This window comes from Prionailurus viverrinus, chromosome E1 (genome assembly GCF_022837055.1).
Source record: "Prionailurus viverrinus isolate Anna chromosome E1, UM_Priviv_1.0, whole genome shotgun sequence".
NCBI lineage: Eukaryota > Metazoa > Chordata > Mammalia > Carnivora > Felidae > Prionailurus > Prionailurus viverrinus.
In genome coordinates this window covers 23,719,748-23,739,643 of record NC_062574.1, presented here as the reverse complement: position 1 = coordinate 23,739,643, position 19,896 = coordinate 23,719,748, and the positions used below count along the sequence as shown (strand labels likewise).

Genomic DNA, 19,896 nt, shown 5'->3' with positions numbered 1-19,896 from the left:
AATCAACATTTTAAAAACAAAGGGACAGGCACCTGGCTGACTGAGTCAGTAGAACATGTGACGCTTGACCTCAGGGTCATGAGTTTGAACCCCAAGTTGGGCACAGTCATCAAAAATGAAATAGAACAGGGATGCCTGGGTGGCCCAGTGGGTTAAGCATCCAGCTCTTGTTTTTGGCTTGGGTCATGATCTCACGGTTCTTTAGTTCAAGCCCTGTGTCGGGCTCCACGCTTGCAGCACGATGCTAGCTTGGGATTCTCTCTCCCTCCCTCGCTCTCTGCCCCTCCCCTGCTTGTGTGTGCTCTCTCTCTCTCAAAATTGATAAACTTAAAAAATGAAACAGAGCAGGGGCACCTGGGTGGCTCAGTCAGTTAAGCATCCGACTTCAGCTCAGGTCATGAGCTCGCGGTGAGTTTGAGCCCCATGTCAGGCTCTGTGCTGACAGCTCAGAGCCTGGGACCTGCTTCAGATTCTGTTTCCCTCTCTCTCTGTCCCTCCCCTCCCTTGCCCTCTGTCTCTCTCTAATATAAACATTAAAAAAAATTTTAAATAAATGAAATAAAATAAAATATCTGGTTGAAATTCTGTTTCAGAAGCTTCAGATCTTTAGATTTTTTTTTTCCAATTAGTAAAGCCCAGTGCCTACTGCTCTATCATCCTGATAAAAGCCTGAAGACTTATTCTCTAGAGAGGGTTAAACAAGACATTTCTAGACAGGGACATACCAGAAACAGTAAAGGGGAGAGCATCATGTTGAAAATGGAGAAATTAAGCAAGCATATTGAATAAGAGCTCCCAGCCTTCTTGCCCCAATTTTCACCAATCAGGAGGGAAATACAGAAAGGATCCTGCTTTGAAGATTCTAACTAGACCAGGGGGAAAAAACCTCAAGTAGTAATATTGGGGTTCACTAACTGTCACACCAGATCAACCTACAACAAAGTTAATCAATTCCCCCCTCTTAAAATTAAGCAATTAAGGATTACTAGAAGTCTTAGAGAAACCTCCAATGTGAAGGAATCAAAACCAAATAACTACCTGTAGAAAAAAAAAAAAGTGCATCTAGAAGAAAGGGATTATGTAGAACAAGAAAATATTAAAAAGACATGATTTTATATGTGGAAATGTTTTTTGAGGAAACAGAAAAGCCTGTCCTAAATTCATGTGGAATTCCCAAGGGACCCCCAAATAGCCAAAACAATCTTGAAAAAGAACAAAACTGGAAGACCCATGCTTCCTGACTTTAAAACTTACTACAAAGCTGCAGTATTAACATAAAGACAGATATATAGACCTGTGAAACAGAACAGAGAGCTCCAAAGAATGAGATCTTACTATTTGCGATAACATGGATGGACTCAGAGGGTATAATGCTAAGTGAAATAAGTCAGAGAAAGATAAATACCATAATTCCACTCAAATGTGGAATTTAAGAAACAAAACAAATGGATAAAGAAAAAAACAGGAAAAACACTCTTTTTTAAAAGATTTTTTAAAAATTTTTTTCAATTAATTTATTTTTTTAATTTATTTTTTAATGTTTATTTATTTTTGAGAGACAGAGAGAGACAGAGTGTGAGTGGGGGAGGAGCAGAGAAAGAGGGAGACACAGAATCCAAAGACACAGAGCCAAAGCAGGCTCCAGGCTCTGAGCGGTCAGCACAGAGCCTGTCGCGGGGCTCGAACTCACAGACTGTGAGATCATGACCTGAGCCGAAGTCCGCACTTAACCAACTGAGCCACCCAGGTGCCCCATTAATTTATTTCGAGAGAGAGAGAAAGAGCACAAGTGGAGGAGGGTCAGAGAGAGGGAGAAAGAATCCCAAGTGGGCTCCGTGCCTCCAGCAGAGCCTGACATGGGACCAGATCCTACAAACCATGAGATCGTGACCTGAGCTGAAATCAAGAGTCAGATGCTCAATTGACTGGGACACACAGGTGCCCCAAAAAACCAGACTCTTAAACAGAGAACAAGCTGGTGGTTGCCAGAGGGAAGGTAGGGGGAGGAGGAGGATGGGTGAAATAAAGAGCCTTAAGAATACACTTTACCATGATGAGCACTGAATAATGCTTAGAATTATTGAATTATACTGTACACCTTAAATTAATATAACACTGTATGTTAATTACACATCAATTAAAAAAAAAAAAAGAGAGCCCAGAAATAAACCCGTATATGGTCAAATAATATTTGACATGGTGCTAATAACACATTCAAAAAGAAAGGACAGCCTTTTCAACAAATGGTGCTAGGAAAACTGGATCTCTACATATAAACAAATACGCTGAACATTCCCCTCAGAATTTAACTCAGAATGCATCAAGGCTCCAAAATTAACTCAGAATGAATCAAGGCTCTAAAATTTAAAACATGAACCAAGAAAACTCTTACAAGAAACATAAGACAAAAGCTTCATAACATTGAATTTGGAAAAGATTTCTTGGATATGACACCAAAAGCACAGGTAACAAAAGAAAAAACAGACTGGACTTCTTGAAAATTAAAAAATTTTGTACATCAAAAGACACTATCAACAGAGGAAAAAGGCAACCCAAAGAATAGGAGAAAATATTTGCAAATCACGTATCTGATAAGAGATTAATATCCAGAATATATAAAGAACTCCTGAAAGTCAACCATCAACAAACTCAATTTAAAACCAGGCAAAGGACTTAAAATGACATTTCTCTAAAGAAGATAGACAAGTGGCCAATAAGCACATCAATATGCTCAACACACTAATTATTAGGGAGATACAAATTAAAACTGCAATAAGATACCAACCCATACCCATTAGGATAGCCACCATCAAAAAAAACAGAAAGCAAGTGTTGGCATGAACGTGGAGAAATTGGAACCCTTGGGCACCACTGGTGGGAACGTAAACTGTACAGCCACTGTGGAAAACAGTATGGTGGCTCCTCAAAAAATTAAAAATAGAATTGCCATATGATCCAGCAATTCCACTTTTGGATACATACCCAAAAGAATTGAATACAGGTTCTCAAAGAGTCTGTACACCCATGTTCACAGCAGCATTATTCACAATAGCTTAAACATGGAAAAAGGGAGTGCACTGGTGGATGAATGGATAAGCAAAATGTGACATACACATACAATGAAGTATTATTCAGCCTGAAAAAGGAAGGACATTCTGCAATATGCTACACTGTGGATGAACCCTGAAGACACTATGCTAAGTGAAATAAGTCAGTCACAAAAAGAATGTTGTGTGATTCTTACATGATGTCAAAATCATGGAGACAAGAAAGGAGAATGATAGTTGCCAGAGGTTGGGGGGAGAGGAGAATGAGGAACTCTTATTTAATGGGTACAGAGGTTCAGTTTTATAAGATGAAAACAGTTCTAGAGATGGATGGTAGTGGGCAAAGGACTTAAAATGACATTTCTCCAAAGAAGATATAGAAGTGGTGCACAAGGTTATAAATGTATTTAATACTGAACTGTATGTCTTTAAATGGTTAAGATGGTAAATTTCATGTTATATATATTTTACCACAATAAGAAAAATTAAAGAAAGAAACACCTCAAGGAGCTTGGGTGGCTCAGTTGGTTAAGTGTCCGACTGCGGCTCACGTCATGATCTCACGGTTCATGAGTTCGAGCCCCAGACAGCTCAGAGCCTGGAGACTGCTTTGGATTCTGTGTCTCCCTCTCCCTGTCTCTCCCCGACTGGTGCTCTGTCGCACACACGTGCTCGCTCGCTCTCTCTCTCTCTCTCTCTCTCTCAAAAATAAATATACATTAAAAAAAACTAAAGAAGAAATTAATAACACTGCTTGCCTCTGGTGGGAAGAACTGGGTGGCTGCAAAACAAGGTTGGGGGGAAATGTCCTTTTGTATGTTTAAAATTTTGAACTACGTGAACTAATGTATTAGTCATGTATTAGCAACTGAGGATTTTAAATAAATTTATAAAAAGGTTTACCAAATTAATTCCATGCCACTCTGATACCTTATCTCTTATCTTCCTAAACATTTAATTAGACAACAGGCATGTCATTCGCTTATTTATTAATATATATTACTGTATAGTTGACTATGAGTTATCTCCTCAAAGAAGCTGGGAAAAGTTATTATCTCTTCTGATGGTTCTAGATCAATCACCCCCAATACCACACAATGCTGTGTAAACACTAAGCTTTTGCAGAATCAGTGTTCCCTAGAAATTTAAATGAACACTGGAGTTACAAAACTGGGAGACACGAGCCACATGTTTATTTTAAATATTCCCTAAGAACATTTAGAAGCCTCCAACTAAAAAGCCATTTTGTGAATTCAAAAGGCTCTGGGATTATGGGGGCAGCTGGCTGGCTCAGTTGGTGGTGTGTGCAACTCTTCTTTTTTGTTTGTTTGTTTTAATGTTTTTATTTATTTTTGAGACAGAGAGAGACAGAGCATGAGCGAGGGAGGGGCAGAGAGAGAGAGGGAGACACAGAATCTGAAGCAGGCTCCAGGCTCTGAGCTGTCAGCACAGAACCTGACGCGGGGCTCGAACCCACGGACTGCGAGATCATGACCTGAGCTAAAGTCGGAAGCTTAACCGATTGACCCACCCAGGCGCCCCTATGTGGTGTGTGCAACTCGGTCTTGGGGTCATAAGTTTGAGCCCCATGTTGGGTGTGGAGCCTACTTAAAAATAAAAATAAATAAATATAATAAATAAGTTTTTAAAAGCTCTGGAATTATGTATCAATTCATGCTCATAATCTTATTTTATAGAACAGCATTCAGAAAAAGATGGAGCCATAATTGAGGTGTGTCAACTACCTCCCTGAGTCTCAAAGATAAGAACAATTTCTTTCTTGAAGAAATATTGCTCTTTTTTTGTGCCCCAAGTCCCCTGGATATATTAAGGCACTGTACTTTATATACGTGGAACTGGAGAAATTTACAGGTTAAAACAGAAATTTCTAATCCTCTTGGAGTTACAGCATCTTATGTGGTTTTAGGGAGATAGTTTTAAACTGAAAATAATGAAGAACTCTCAAAAATTAGTTGCCTTGTGATACATTAGGTCAGATGATGAACTGCCTCTAGTTGAAAGTTTTCAACAAGAGTATCAAATAAAATATTCTCATATTGACTGGAAAACTGGACTAGAAAATTCCTAAGGTACACTCCAATACTTAAATGCTCTATTAAGTTCTTAGATTTTATGAGATGGAATCAAAGGGAAATTATGTGGCTCGCTTTGTCAGGGCCAGGAATACCACTAAATGCTAAAGCACAAAACACAAACAACCCAGCTATCTATCCTTCTGGTGCTAATCTTCTGGTATTATCCCTACTGAACTCAACCTACCATCCCAATTTGGCATGTGTGTAAATACACACATGGACATGTGTGTCAATTTACATGACTAAGGCAGATTTGAAAGCTGTCTACAAAAACAGAGAGTAATTTTTAGGAACTTCATTAGTGAATGTACACTCTATTTCTGTAAGAGGAGATAGTCAATTATTCATAAATGAAACCTTATACTTCTTGGAAGAAGATTCTCCAAAACTAAGTCTGCTTTTCAAATTTAACTCCATGGATTCATTCAGACTTTTCAAACTTTTGTGTTATCATTTCAAAGAGAAAAACCATTTATACAAGATTATTCTGTCTGGGATGACCACTTCATAACCAGTACTGCCAGGCAATTTTAATTCCTGATGTCATGTGATGGTAAACACTAGTACTACTACTACAGTGAGCTTGGCATGCCAAAAGGATAGAATGAGCCTAAGTCCCAAATAACATCTTTGGAAGACAAAACAACTGGGGCCTACTAACCTTTGGGTGAGGCACTTAACATCTTGCTGAAGCCACTTTTCACTTCCTTCTTAAAACATCCTGAGACTAGATGGCTTTTGGTAGCTTTAAAAAATGACAAATTGACAAGAGAACTGTACCCTTAGAGCATACATACTAAGATTGGTTGGTCGAACTCGTAAGAACTTGTGCCCTATCAATCAGATCCATGTTCCTTGTGTTCATGCAATGTCTTTACATAACTATTTGTCATAGTTTTCCATCTATTTAACATCACCTTCGCATAGTCTATTACATTCAAATGGTGAATACTAAATTACAAAATTAATGAAACAAATAACTAGTTAGCCAAAAATCTGTTGAAGTGGAAGATCAATGAAGACTTCCTTTAAAATTGTTAGTCTTCCGATTCTGTGTCTCCCTCTCTCTCTGACCCTCCCCCGTTCATGCTCTGTCTCTGTCTCAAAAATAAATAAACGTTAAAAAAAAAAATTTTTTTTAAAAGTTTAAAAAAAGGGGCGCCTGGGTGGCTCAGTCAGTTGAGCGTCCGACTTCGGCTCAGGTCACGATCTCACGGTCCGTGAGTTCGAGCCCCGCATCAGGCTCTGGGCTGATGGCTCAGAGCCTGGAGCCTGCTTCCGATTCTGTGTCTCCCTCTCTCTCTGGCCCTCCCCCGTTCATTCTGTCTCTGTCTCAAAAATAAATAAATGTTAAAAAAAAAAAAATTTAATAAAATTGTTAGTCACCTCCACAGGTATGGAAATTTTTTTATCAAGGGTTTGGGAAGATACTCGATGCATAGCTTTTATCTTTATTAGCCTTTAAAAACATGTTAGATAATAATATAACCTTTTTTTTTTTTTTTTTTTTCTGAATTGTAACAATACTCCTCCAATTAGAAATACTAAATCCCAGGGGTGCCTGGGTGGCTCCATAGGTTGTGCCCGACTTTGGCTCAGGTCATGATCTTGCGAGCGGTTTGGCCCTGCTTTGGGCTCTGTGCTGACAGCTCAGAGCCTGCAGCCTGCTTCAGATTCTGTGTCTCCCCCTCTCTCTGCCCCTCCCATGCTCATGCTCTGTTTCTCTCTGTAGCGTTAAAAAAAAATTTTTTTTAAAGAAATACTAAATTCCAATGTCTAATTCCAACAATTTTTATTTTACTTCTTTCTTCAACCAGTACTATTAGAATATTAGCTACCAAAAAATGTTTTTAAAGAAAGAAAAACACTAGCCCTAACCTGTTAAGCCAGTCTGTGTGACAGGTAAAAAATTCTCCTAGTCACTGACTGAAAAGAAAATAGAACGTTACATGGTGATCTACACCTGAACCTGTTCACAAAATTTAGAGAGGTGAGTATCAGATGAGAGAGTTCTGAGGCCACCTTTCACAATGCCAGTTCTTTGACATAAACCAGTCATCATCTGAACTCTAAGTTCATTAAACCAAATGCCACCATTTCTCCACCTTTCCTTCCATTTTAAAATAATTGAATCTTATGCTTGATGTATTTCTATTCTGCACTGGTAATTCAAAACAAAAGTTCTGCAACAGAAGTAAACACAGGCAGATTTGTAAATAAAGACTATGACAACTTTCATATGCCCACTTTACAATGTTTGTTAATTATTCTTGGATTCACAACAGTCCTCCTGTTATTACAAATGAGGAAACTGAGGCAACAGAAGGAAGTGAAAAGAAACTTGCTACTTTGTAACAAGCAGGCACCCACCTGGACACTGCAGCTGCTGTCCTACTCTATTGGACTACAACCCTTTCCTTAAAAGTGCCTGTCAGCGCATAACTCTTTCTCATCACAGACAGCCAAGGCATCCCCACCAAGAAGTAATAGACAAATCAAAGAACTCCTTCTCCCTGAGGAAAAGAAACCACACAACCAAAGGCAGTAACCTTCCCAATCTGCGCTTTGGATTGGGAAATTAAAAAAAAAGAATGAATGAATGAATGAAAAAAGAAATTCAGGGGACCAACTTCTCAGACTGAAGACAAGTTATTAGGTGTACTCCACACACTGGGAAATTACAGAAACACTGCTTAAGTAGAGATAAAATCAGGAAGTCCTCGGGTCGTCTGATTTCCATCCTAAACTTAGAGCCCAAAACAAAAACAAAACAAAAATACCTGAAATTAAAGTCTTTTCCCCAAATAGTTGTATTCTTATATGCTAATATAAAACCCATAAGGCCTACAGAGGTCCCTGATATTTACAGCTGATTCCAAGTGTTCACTGGCGTTTACGTCCCATCTCCAAACACAGAATAGTGTTGGCACTGACCCAGGCAGGACCCCCACGCACATTTCCCTCTGAAATCATTAGCTTCACATCCACTTTCCTACGTTCCATCTCCGATAGATTCCCTTGGTCAGTATGTCAAATGGAGAGGAGAGCAACGACAGGCTTGTACTTTCACTACGTCCCTCACAGAAAACAATAAAATCTCAGGAGGAGGAGCTGGCAAGGGACAACTCACCTGGCCCCGGCTCCCACCACGATACAAAGACACAGCGAGAGCAACAGAAGCTCTGCACCCCACACCTCACTCTGCGAGAGAAAGACGACTTTCAACGCAAGTGGACCTAATCCTCAACATCTCTTTCCCACGTGGGTCTTCTCCCTCTCCCGAGCACTGGGTCGGACTGGAGAGCGTCTGGAAGGAATCAAACCACGCCAAGGATAGGGAGGAGGATGGTGACGAGCTCCAGGCAGACACCCCAGTCCCTCCTTAGAGGCCCTGGGCTGTACGACTCCAAGTTCCGGGGTCTGAGTTCCCACCACCCACCCCGAGACCCCAGGCACCTCTGCGTCTCCCCCAGAGGGAAACTCAAGGGCCCAGAGCTGCGGAGAGGGCTGGGCTGCCCAGCACAGGTCCGGACGGGATGGAGCCCGGGCCCGCGTGCTGGCGGGAGGCGGCCCCGGGCTACCGCCGCCCCTCCCCCGGCCCCAGCCTCGCCAAGTCGGATCACCGGCCCTGGAGCGGCTCTCACCTCACCTCAAAGCGGAGGCGTCGGTGGTCCGGCGGCCCGGGGAAGCCCCTGCGCAGAGGCGGTGGTGGACGGGAGGAGAGGCCGGCAGCTCCGGCGATGGCTGACAGGCTCGCAGCACCAGGCCGGCCAGGCACACGGTGAGGGGCGGGGCTTCACGGGAGCCGGCCCCGCCCCCGCCCCGCCCCTGCCTCCCACCTCAGCAGGCGAGCCCCATGAGGCGACTACGTCCGGGGTTACTCCGGGCCGTTCACCTCCGACCCCGCTCCCCGCTGCGGCTCGGTGTGGCCGGCCTCGATGAGAGGCGCGGGCCCCGAGGACCGGGCGACAGCCAATGAGAGGAAGGCTCGGGGCGGGGCGACGTGAGGCGATGCCGATGGTCCGAGCGCCGCTCTGCCATTCGGGGCCCAGCGGCGAGAGGGCGGGCGGGTCCCGGGCGGTCGTGGCGCCCCAGGCTCACCCTTCACCGCCCCCTTTGGTGGGGGCGGGTGCAGGGCCGGCTAGCCCTTCTCGCCTGCCGGCGGAGGAGGGGCGGGTGGGGGAAACGGCCCCACGTGCACCTCCCAGGAGGGAGAGAAGCTCACGGACCGCAGAAAGTGAGAAGCCAGCCAGCTTGCAGTACCAAAGAGGACGGAGCAGAATAGGTGGTGTTCGGGCCCGTAAGGACCTTATCGTTTTCAATACTAACCCCTTGAAGAAGTGGGTATTGCATGCATGAATTGCCCAGGATCACACAGGCTAGTTTCCAAGTTAGTACAGAGTACAGGCTAACCCCTATTCTGGAACAACATAACCAGCCCATTGGCTTGCTAGGTGGCCCCAAAGCAGCCCACTCCAAAAGACTCTGAGGTGCAGGATCCTGGATTATTGAGGGAAAGCCTCAGTAAAGGAAGCTCAGTAAGAAGGGCAGGGTGCCAATGGACAACAGTTCTTTCTGCCTGCCTTGAGCAGCGAAAATAGAGGGCAATAAATTCCGGATTTCTCCGGTTAGAGCAACCCTCCCAACCTCCATTGTGGTTCCGCCAAGTCATTGAACAGAAGCCAACCAGTTCCTCTACCTTTACCAGTTACTTCACAGCCACACTTTCATGGTGGCTGTGTGTTGAAAAGTAACAGTTAAGAGTTTCAGTATATAATACAACTATCAGATGGAAGAGAAAGAAAATTGGAGAAAACTGCACTTCAGAAAAAAAGGGGTGAGCTTAACCCCTTACAAGAATTTAATGAAGCACCCAGAGTACTTGCCTGATCTTTACACAGTCTTGTGCTAAATGTCAAGAGAAGGACAGTGAATGGTGATTTGGTGAGAAGAAGCTCTATGCCAGAGGGCAAAAAGTACATAGGATAGGAGTACACACCTGAGGTCAGTTCTTGGGCTGAAGCAGAGGCAGAAAGATGGGAAGGTTCGTCAACAAGGGACAATATTCACCTAGGACTCCTCATAATACCACTAGGTGGTAGCTTCTCCAAGAGTTTACCAACCTACTTTAATAGGAACTGGAAAAAGAAATTTGGAAACATTTGGACCTTACAGAGCAGTGAGCCATTTTTCACAATGACTGTGTCTGTCGTTGGATGCATCTGTCAAGGAACAGAGATAGGAAAATTAGAACTTAAAGGTAAATGAGCATAACTTCCTGGTTTTAACAAGATGTTTGACTTGACTGGGGGGGAAAAAAGGCCCCAGGAAGAGGGAAGCTTTGCCTCTCTTGGAAAGAACTAAAAATCTTGAGGCTGCCTCTTTTATTTTTCATATACCTTTCCTATTTCTAAGCAATAGGAACTCTGCCCCCAAGATTCTTTCTTAGTGGTGTTGCTGTATATCAGCCTTAGGAGCACTGCAAAACCAGGGGTAACTCTCAGGAACTTCTGTGAAACTTCAGCAAGTCCTTACATATCCTGCTTCTCACCTCACTGAATATTTGAAGTAACTGAGCTCTGAGAAGAACCAGACAAGGAAAGGCCTGATGAAAGAACCACAGTGGAAGAAAATGAAGGATGAGTTAGGATATATACCAAGACCACTTACATAAAATCTAGTTATTATCAAATATTAAGATGTGTAGGCAGAGAACTAGGTCTTTAAAATAATGCATCTAGAATTTCAACAGCTCCTCAGTGTTGTGTTGTTTGGTGCATGCCACAACCTGCTAGTTTAAGCTCTTTAGAGCTGTTCCATGAGTTCTTGCCACACAAGCCATTATAATCTGTAAGAAGTGGAGGAGGAGAGCCAAAGGGTGGAGAGAGAACTTACTATACAAGACTAACAGGTGGAAGAGAAGAGAGTGAATGGAGTGGCATACTTCTAGAAGCTGAAACTAGACAGCTATAATGGGCTAAATTGTGTTCCAAAATTCGTATGTTGAAATTCTAACCCCCAGTACCTCAAAATGTGAGTATTGGGAATAGGGTCTTTAAAGAGGAAATTAAAATTTTAAATGGGGTCATTAGGGTGAGCCCTAATTCCAAATGACTTTTGTCTTTATGAGGAAAGGAGTGGTGCCTGGCTAGCTCAGTCGGTAGAGTATGCGATTCTTTTTTTTTTTCTTTCTTTCTTTTTTTTCTTTTATTTTTTTAACTTAAATCCAAGTTAGCATATAGTGCAACAATGATTTCAGGGGTAGATTCCTTAATGGAGTATGTGATTCTTTTTTTTTTTTTAATTTTTTTTAACCTTTATTTATTTTTGAGACAGAAAGAGACAGAGCATAAACGGGGGAGGGTCGGAGAGAGGGAGACACAGAATCTGAAACAGGCTCCAGGCTCTGAGCTGTCAGCACAGAGCCCGACGCGGGGCTCGAACTCACGGACCGTGAGATCATGACCTGAGCCGAAGTTGGACGCTTAACCGACTGAGCCACCCAGGCACCCTGGGGTATGTAATTCTTGATCTGATCTCAGGTTTGTGGGTTCAAGCCCCACGCTGGGTGTAGAGATTACTTAAAAATAAAATCTTTGAAAAGAAAAAGAAATTAGGACACACGGACAGAGAGAAAACCATCTGTGAATCACAATTGATGAAGCACTTACCAGAACTGTGGCTTTTATGCTGGAGAAGATGGCTATCTACAAGCCAAAGAGAGAAGCCTCAGAAGAGACCAACCCTGCAGACACCTTGATCTTGGACTTAATAGCCTTCAGAACTGTGAAGAAATAAATTTCTGTTGTTTAAGCCACCCAGTTGGTGATACTTTATTATGGCAGCCCTAGAAAACTAATAGCTCCCAAGTGTCAAATGGCTTCCAGGTCTTTCAGGAAGGTTACATAAAGGTATCAGGGACTTATCTTGAGCATTCCAGCTACCTTCCAGCCTTAAAGATGGTCTCTCTTCCTACTCTGGGGAAAGTAAGAAAACTCTAAGCAGTTCCTGTCTTTAAGGTGATACAGTCTAGTTAGGAAGACAAAACTAAACACGAAAACAGTGTCTATGTCTTGCTCCTTAGATGATAGCCATGTGAATTTTATAAGAGCCATAGATGGGAGAGGATAAATTTTCAAAAATGAGTAAGACTTGGGGCACCGGAGTGGCTCACTTAGTGAAGCTTCTGACTCTTGATTTCAACTCAGGTAATGATCTCAGAGTTTGGGACCCCCACGTATGGTGCCACACTGACAGCACGGAGCCTGCTTAAGATTCTCTCCTTCTCCCTCTGTCACTCCCCCACTTGTACTCTCTCTGCCTCAAAAATAAATAAATAAACATTATATAAAATGAGTAAGCCTTGAAATATATAAACAGTAGGTGTGTCAATGTCCAAGCCATTTTGGCACTTTATTTTCAATTCTATTTCAGTTTAGGGCAGTGTTTCTCAATGTTCCACTGACCGCATGAAATAGAATCACTAGGTGCTTGTTAAACTTCAGATTCCCAAGGTGCCTGGGTAGCTCAGAGGCCACTCTGTTCCATTTGAGCATCTGACTTCCGCTCGTGTCCTGATCTTGTGGTTTGTGGGTTTGAGCCCTGTATTAGGCTCTGTGCTGATGGTTTGGAGCCTGGAACCTGCTTCGGATTCTGTCTCCCTCTCTCTTTCTGCTCCTCCTCTGCTCATGCTTTGTCTCTTTTTCTCAAAGATAAATAAACACTCAAAAAAAATTTCATGGGGTGCTTTGTTATCCAGTCCTGAACACCTGTGCTGAGAGCTCCGAGCCTGGAGACTGCTTCGGGTTCTGTGTCTCCCTCTCCCTCTGCCCCTCCCCCACACATGCGTGCCTGCGCGCTCTCTCACAAAAATATTTAAAAAATTATTTTTTTAATTATTATTTTTTAATGAAGACTTTTTAAAAAATTAGTAATTACTCAACCTGAAGTTTGAGAATAATAGTTTAGGGCTTATCATTATTGTTCCCCTCTGCTGCCAGTGTCTCTGTTAAACAGCAATGCCTCCTACACCTGCACTTCTAAGACAGGAAAGTCTATCAGGTCAGGCCAGAGTTAAACCAAGGGAGGAAAGAAAGTGCCTTAATGGGAAACTGAACAGTAAAGAGCCCACCTGTCCTGGTGGTTGGCCACGGTTCCAAATTCCTTAAGTAGCAAGGTCAGTGATCAACTTTTAGAACAGAGGATAGAGGAAACACTGAGATATTATTTCCCACTGACCTCCGTTATATAATGTATTCTCTAACCTGGCTTCTAGTTCTTGCCATACCTATTCTTTTTTTTTTTAATATTTTAAATGTTTATTTATTTTTGAGAGAGAGACAGAGCACAAGTGGGAGAGAGGCAGAGAGAGAGGGAGACACAGAATCAGAAGGAGGCTACAGGCTCTGAGCTGTCAGCACAGAGCGGGCTCAAACTTATGAGCCATGAGATCATGACCTGAGCTGGTCAGAAGCTTAACCAACTGAGCCACCCAGCTGCCCCTTTAATTGTTTTTAATGTTGGTTTTGTTTTTTTTTTATTTTAGAGAGAGAGAGAGAGAGACAGAGCTTGAGTGATGGAGGGGCAGAGAAGAGAGGGAGATACAGAATCCAAAGTAGGCTCCAGACTCTGAGCTGTCAGCATAGAGCCTGACACGGGGCTGGAACTCACAAACTGTGAGATCATGAAGTTGGATGCTTAATGAACTGAGCCACCCAGGTGCCCCAGACTGCCATACCTATTCTGACCTTGGCTGACGTCATCCTTCCTACCTCCTATTTTCTGAATCTTTCAATTCCTTGGAAGTCCCATATTCTCTAAGATCTCTTTTACTTCTCCAGCTTCCACTGATCTCTCCTCTGAATTCCTGTAGCAGTCTGGTCACGACCACCTGGTTCAGCACTTATTAGGCTATAATTTTCTATGTGTATATTGGTTTTAGCTCTCCGACTTAATTTTAATAATCTTAAAGGCAGAGAGCATTTCTTATAGTTTGGTACTCCCCTCTACAGCTCTTAGAGTAGGTGTAGGTATAAATATTAGTAAGTACTTCACTGACTGAAATAAAGATTAACTCTGTACCTGAGAGGCCACTTTGTTCCGGCTGTCTGCTTATCCGTCTTCATGTCACCTCTGGGAGGCAAAGACTCCAGTAAGGTACTTGGCTTTTTTATAGATGGACAGACTTCATCAAGAAAGTCAGTGCCTTGACCAGAATTGTAGCTCCAGTTGTGAGATAAGGGAAAAAGGCATAAAAGCCTTATCTGAACACTATGGAACACTACACTTCTTTGTTCTGGTCAGCCATTCAGGTTCATCCAGACTTAAGAGCCTGAGGGAACTTCACACCATGAAGTCAGAAAATGTCCTCAAGGAAGCCACTTTATAAGTCTGCTTCTGATGATGAAAGGTAGGATTACACAACAAAGAACATAGTTCATAGTAGAGATTCACCACGATGTTTTCACATGGACACTTGGGTTTTCACATGGGTACATGGGTTTTCAAAAGGCATTTCAGTTGTCCCTCCCTCCTTGTCATCTAGTCCTGAACACCTAGTCTCTATCCATATTTGGTAGTTACCTAACCTTAGCTCCTTCTTCCATGACACCTCCAATATCTTTTCTTTTTTAAACCTAAGTCAACATAGCTCACAACTCAACAGCTAAAGAAAGTTTAAAGGGCCCTTTTACCTAGAGGCAGAAAAATGGACAAGATGGTTCATTTAGGTCTTGCCCAATGCTGGGATTTTGACATTTTATATTGATCAGCTTTATGATCTTCTCATCTCTGAACTCATTCTCCTGCAAATCAATAAAAATGTTCCTGGTGAGTTTACTTTCTACTCTTGTCCTCACTTTCTCTTCAGACTTCTCCAGTGTCTACATTACTCCTTATATATCAGACTAAGCTTTTTCCTGCTACATGTTTAGATCTCTGCTTATCTACCCCAGATACCCTCACTCTCCATTATTATTATATATGCAACACGATATATAATACATTAGTAAATTTTACTGAGCCTCCATTTTTAAGGAAAAGTGAGCCATCATTCAACTTCCTTTCATCCTTTTCTTCAGTCTTAAAGTTTTCTCATATCATAATTTGGACCAGAAGATTTCACAATCTTCCTGTCTTTTTTCACTCTCACCTCTGGTCAACACATTAGACCAGCAGGTAGAAGGCCATGTCCCCAACACAAATCTTGTTCATCAGTGGATCTGCTGTGCTCATGTGTACAGCAAAAAGAAAGATAAGGGAAAGCAAAAATGAATGAAAATAAAATACAGTTTAAATCAATGAATGAGTTGGCCATAATCAATTGAATACCATAATTTTGAGGGTCAATACAGGCAAGCAGAAATGAGAAGAACTGATTCTTGGAACTGGCAATCTAAGCCAAAATACCTCAAGCGCAGCAGGGACTTTGCCTTCTCTGTGTTGTATTGCAAAGTTTGAGGTCTTTAATCAGATAGACCAGGCTTTGAATCCTGACTCTGTCACTAATTAGCTCTGTGACCTTGAGCAAATGACCCCTTTTCTGAGCCACAGTTTCCTTCCTTGTCTATAAAACTGAGGTATAAGAGCTACCTTGTAAGGTTGTGTTTTGGATTAAATGTTATAACCAAAATGTAAAGTTTCCAACACAGAGCTTGGAACATAACAAGCACACTGAAAATATCACTTTCCCTCTTCCTTCTGTGCCCCCTTCTATATCCTATGAGTGCTCGGTACAAGAACAAAATATCCTACAGATGTTCACTTAATTCAGGAATTTTTATGTTATTAAATTCACCACCCCACTCACCCGAGGCCAATATCCCAGTGTAATAGAGCATGTGATCAGAGACCTAGGGATAATCTGAATCCTTTACCCTGATTTGGAGGGAGCAAGCAAACAGGAGAAGTGACTGGCCTGGGCTTCTGAAAACCAATGGAAGGCTGGCACTCTGAGTCCCATGGTTGTACCACACTGAAAAGCCTCTTTGGCCTCTTTGGCAAGGATGTGGAACAACAGGAACATTCATGTACTGCAGACAGAAGTGTAAATGGGGACAACCTCTTAGAAAACAATTTGGCATTAATTAGTAAAGCTGAACATATCCTGTCTACCCTATAACCCACCTTCCATTTCTGAATTTATACTCCAGAGAAACTTTCTTCTTTTTTTATTTTTTTTAATGTTTATTTTTGAGAGACAGAGTGCAAGCGGGGGAGGTCCAGAGAGGGGGACACAGAATCCAAAGCAGGCTCCAGACTCTGAGCTGTCAGCATAGAGCTCCACACGAGGCTCCAACTCATGAATGGTGAGATTCTGACCTGAGCTGAAGTCAGACTGAGCCACCAGAGAAACTTTCATATGTGCCCATGTTCATCGTTCATTATAGTAAAAAACTGGGAACCCCAGGTCTCTCGGCAGTAGAATGGATACATAAATTGTGGTATATTAATACAGTGGAATATTATAAAATAATGAGAATAAACAAACAATTCTACAATGAAATACAGATGAATTTTACAAACATAATGTTGAGCAGGATGCCTGGGAGGCTCAGTCGGTTAAGTGACCGACTCTTGATTTCAGTTCAGGTCATGATCTCAGGGCTGATGAGTTCGTGCCCCATGTCTGGCTCTCTGCTGACAGTGTGGAGCCTACTTTGAATTCTCTCTCTCTGCCCCTTCTCTGCTCATGCTCACTCTCTCGCTCTCTCTCAAAATAAATAAATAAACTTTAAAATTAAAAAAACCATAATGTTGAGCAAAAAAAAGCCAGACACAAAAGAGTATGTTTCTGGTTATATAAAGTTCAAAAATAGGCAAAACTCATTTGTGGTGTTAAAAATCTGAATAATGGTTACTCTGAAGGTAGGTAATGACTGAGAGAGGACACGAAGAGAGGTATATCCATTTTGTGTTATACATAATAAAAAGTATACCTTAAAATACATAAAGAATGAATCCATTTATATAACTTCAAAAGCAGGCAAAAAAAGTATATTTTTAGTGATACACATATAGTTGACGACTTAAAAACCTTGGAAAAATGATTGGGAGGAGGGAAATGAGTGGGATCAGAAAATAAACAGTTTCTAAGACACTGGCAATGTTTAATTTCTTAATTTGGGCGATGGCTATATGCTGTCCTCATTGTTATTACTGTTGTTATTAATTAAAATTACACTTATTTTCTATATACTCTTCTATATGTATGATACATTCCACAATAAAAGAATTTAAAATAAACCAAACCAACCAAACAAAAGCATGCACCTTTAAAAGAAAGAGAAGCAGAGCATGGCATTAAAATAGTAATTTTAGAGCTGTAAGAGGTTTCAAAATCATCTTGTCTAACCATCTCAAGAAACTGAAACAGAGGCCAGAGAAGTTAAGTGACTTACAGTGATTCAGTCAATTACAGACCCTAATCTAGAACTTAGTTAAACCTCTTGGCTTCTTGACAAATGCTCCTTCCACAGACCCACCGTTTGATCCATCCAGTTCTAGTTTCCCATTATCTTCCAGAATCACATCTCTTACCTGCACACATCAGAAAACTTACCTAGAGCATTTACTTTCAAATGCCCCCTCTCTGTAAAGAGAGCTTTCATACTATTCTTACTTTCGAATCTTATACTATAATAAAAAAAAAAAAAAAAGAAGAAGAAAAGGGAAAAAAAGATAACTTACCTATGTTATAGCTTTCTTTCCCTCCTAAATTAGAAATCTTTGTTGTAGGGAAAGGAGATCAAGAGAGATTATCCTCTCCTCCACATATACTCCAGACATTGAAAACCACTCAAAGTATCTAGTAGTACAGAAAGGGACCCAGGTATTTTGCCTTGTTAATACAGCTCTCTTGCTTCTCTGTATCCCACGGTATAGCCACACCAACATGCAGGATTACTTTTGGGCCTTTGAGACACAAAAGAAAAAGGGAAGGGTCTAAAAATCGGTAAAAGAAAACTCTTCCACTTTATCTTTGTCCAAGCACGAGGTTTCCTCTGGGAAGAGTGAGCTCTTCTGCCACCTTGTGACACAGAATGACAATAGCGAGCCCTAGATATTTTCCTACCGCTGCTCCAAGGGGGCAGCACTGGCATCTAATGTGGCATCTAGGAAAGAATGAATCTATAGAATACTTCAAATAGACAGACGGTGGGGGGCAGTGCAGGGAGAGTGTCTGATACCAAAAGGGAGCAGAGGATCACGCAATCATGTTAAGGTAATAGTAAGCAAAAATCATGAAACTCACGGAAGGCAATGGAGCCCCTTTATTCTCCCTACCCACCTGCCCTGCTAAGAGAATCCAGCAACTGCAGCAGGGAAAAAAGTAATGCTCTAGGTTCCAGTATTGCTCTGGAACAATAAAGATCTGAGGCACTTATGTTCCCTCCACTCAGTGGCCTCTCTGCTCCTTTACATAGCAAAACATCTCAAAAAAGTTACATACACGTTTTCAGCTCCGATTCCCTCTCAGCCCTTTCCTGCTTCCGCCACTCTGCTTCAAGTGCTGTCACAAAATTGTCAAATCCACCGATATGGTCTTTATTATACACAACCTCAACACAGCATTTGACCAGCTGATTCCTTCCTTGAAAGACTCTCCTTTATTGGCTTCTATGCCATCTACCCTCTCGATTTTCTCAGCTCAGATGTCACCTCCTCAGGGAAGTCCGCCCTGACCACTCTAAATGTAACCTCTGCTAGTAGTTCTTCACCTTATCACCTGTTTGCTACTTCACAACTATCACAACCTCTAATTATCTTGTATTTGCATTTGTATATTATCATTAGCCCTCTGCACTAGTTTGTTTTCAACTGTGTTTATAGTCTGCTTCCCATCATTTCATGTGAACACAGACTTGGTCTGGCTCACTGCTAGAATAGTGGCTGGCCACAGCACTTGTTGAATAAACAAGTGAAAGGCACCATGGTTGCAAGCTCAGCACTTCTTCCACATTTCAGGCAACATGCTATCCTTTGGTGACACCTCTTTCCATTCTGTTTCCCCATCAAGATTTCCCTTGAGCTAAATTCAGCCAGATTTCAACCTGAATTAAAATGCCAGGAAACAGGGTAATATCTAAATTCTGATTTGCCTTGGGTCTCATGAACTCCCTCATGGAAAGTCCCTTGACTCAAGCTCCCCTCATACCATTATCAGAGTGTCAGGCTCCACGACCTTCTTACACATAGTCCAACCTATGTTGGCTTCAATCAATTAAATTTACAGTGAGTAGAAAGACTGCAAAGACTCTTGACTTAGGCAGAGGATCTGAGTAGATCTTCACTTCTGTTGTATGATCCACCTATTTATGCTATCACAAAGTCTACAGAGTATACTAGATATATATATACTCTTTGCTAAAAGATACAATTTTAGAAAAATTTTCAGGGGCACCTGGGTGGCTCAGTCAGTTGAGCATCTGACTCTTGATCTCAGCTCAGGTCATGACCTCACAGTTCATGAGCTCAAGCCCCATGTCAGGCTCTGTGCTGACAGCATAGGGCCTGCTTGGGATTCTCTCTCTCTCTCTCTCTCTGCACCACCCCCCCCCAAATAAATAAAACTTTAAAAAAAAAAAGAAAAGAAAAATCTTCAACAGTCATCTGTCTAGGAAAGCCTTCCCAAACTTCAGACAGAATCACTCTCCCAGTGTTCTTAGCACTTCCTCACCACCTCTCAATGCAACAGTCATGGTGCAATGTGGTCTACCTATACTCACTTCACTATTCAGGGGTGTGAAAATGTG

At 41.9% G+C, this 19,896-nt stretch overlaps 1 protein-coding gene across 9 annotated transcripts in view; it reads right to left on the bottom strand.

Moving 5' to 3' along the window:
• Nucleotides 1–19,896, bottom strand: part of ACACA (acetyl-CoA carboxylase alpha) — a 281,044-nt gene that overhangs the window by 229,327 nt on the left and 31,821 nt on the right. For 2 of the 9 annotated variants that reach the window (XM_047831863.1, XM_047831866.1), the window contains exons 1-2: nucleotides 8,793–9,076; nucleotides 8,274–8,450 (exon numbers count right to left, since the gene is read on the bottom strand). The exons of 3 other annotated variants lie outside the window; for them this stretch is intronic. The gene's annotated coding sequence lies outside the window, so the exon portion shown is untranslated. Of the gene's footprint in view, nucleotides 1–8,273; nucleotides 8,451–8,792; nucleotides 9,077–11,814; nucleotides 11,928–14,224; nucleotides 15,288–17,830; nucleotides 17,946–19,896 lie in introns of those variants that run through there. 4 more of the 9 variants (XM_047831865.1, XM_047831861.1, XM_047831860.1 and 1 more) reach the window with 3 other exon arrangements.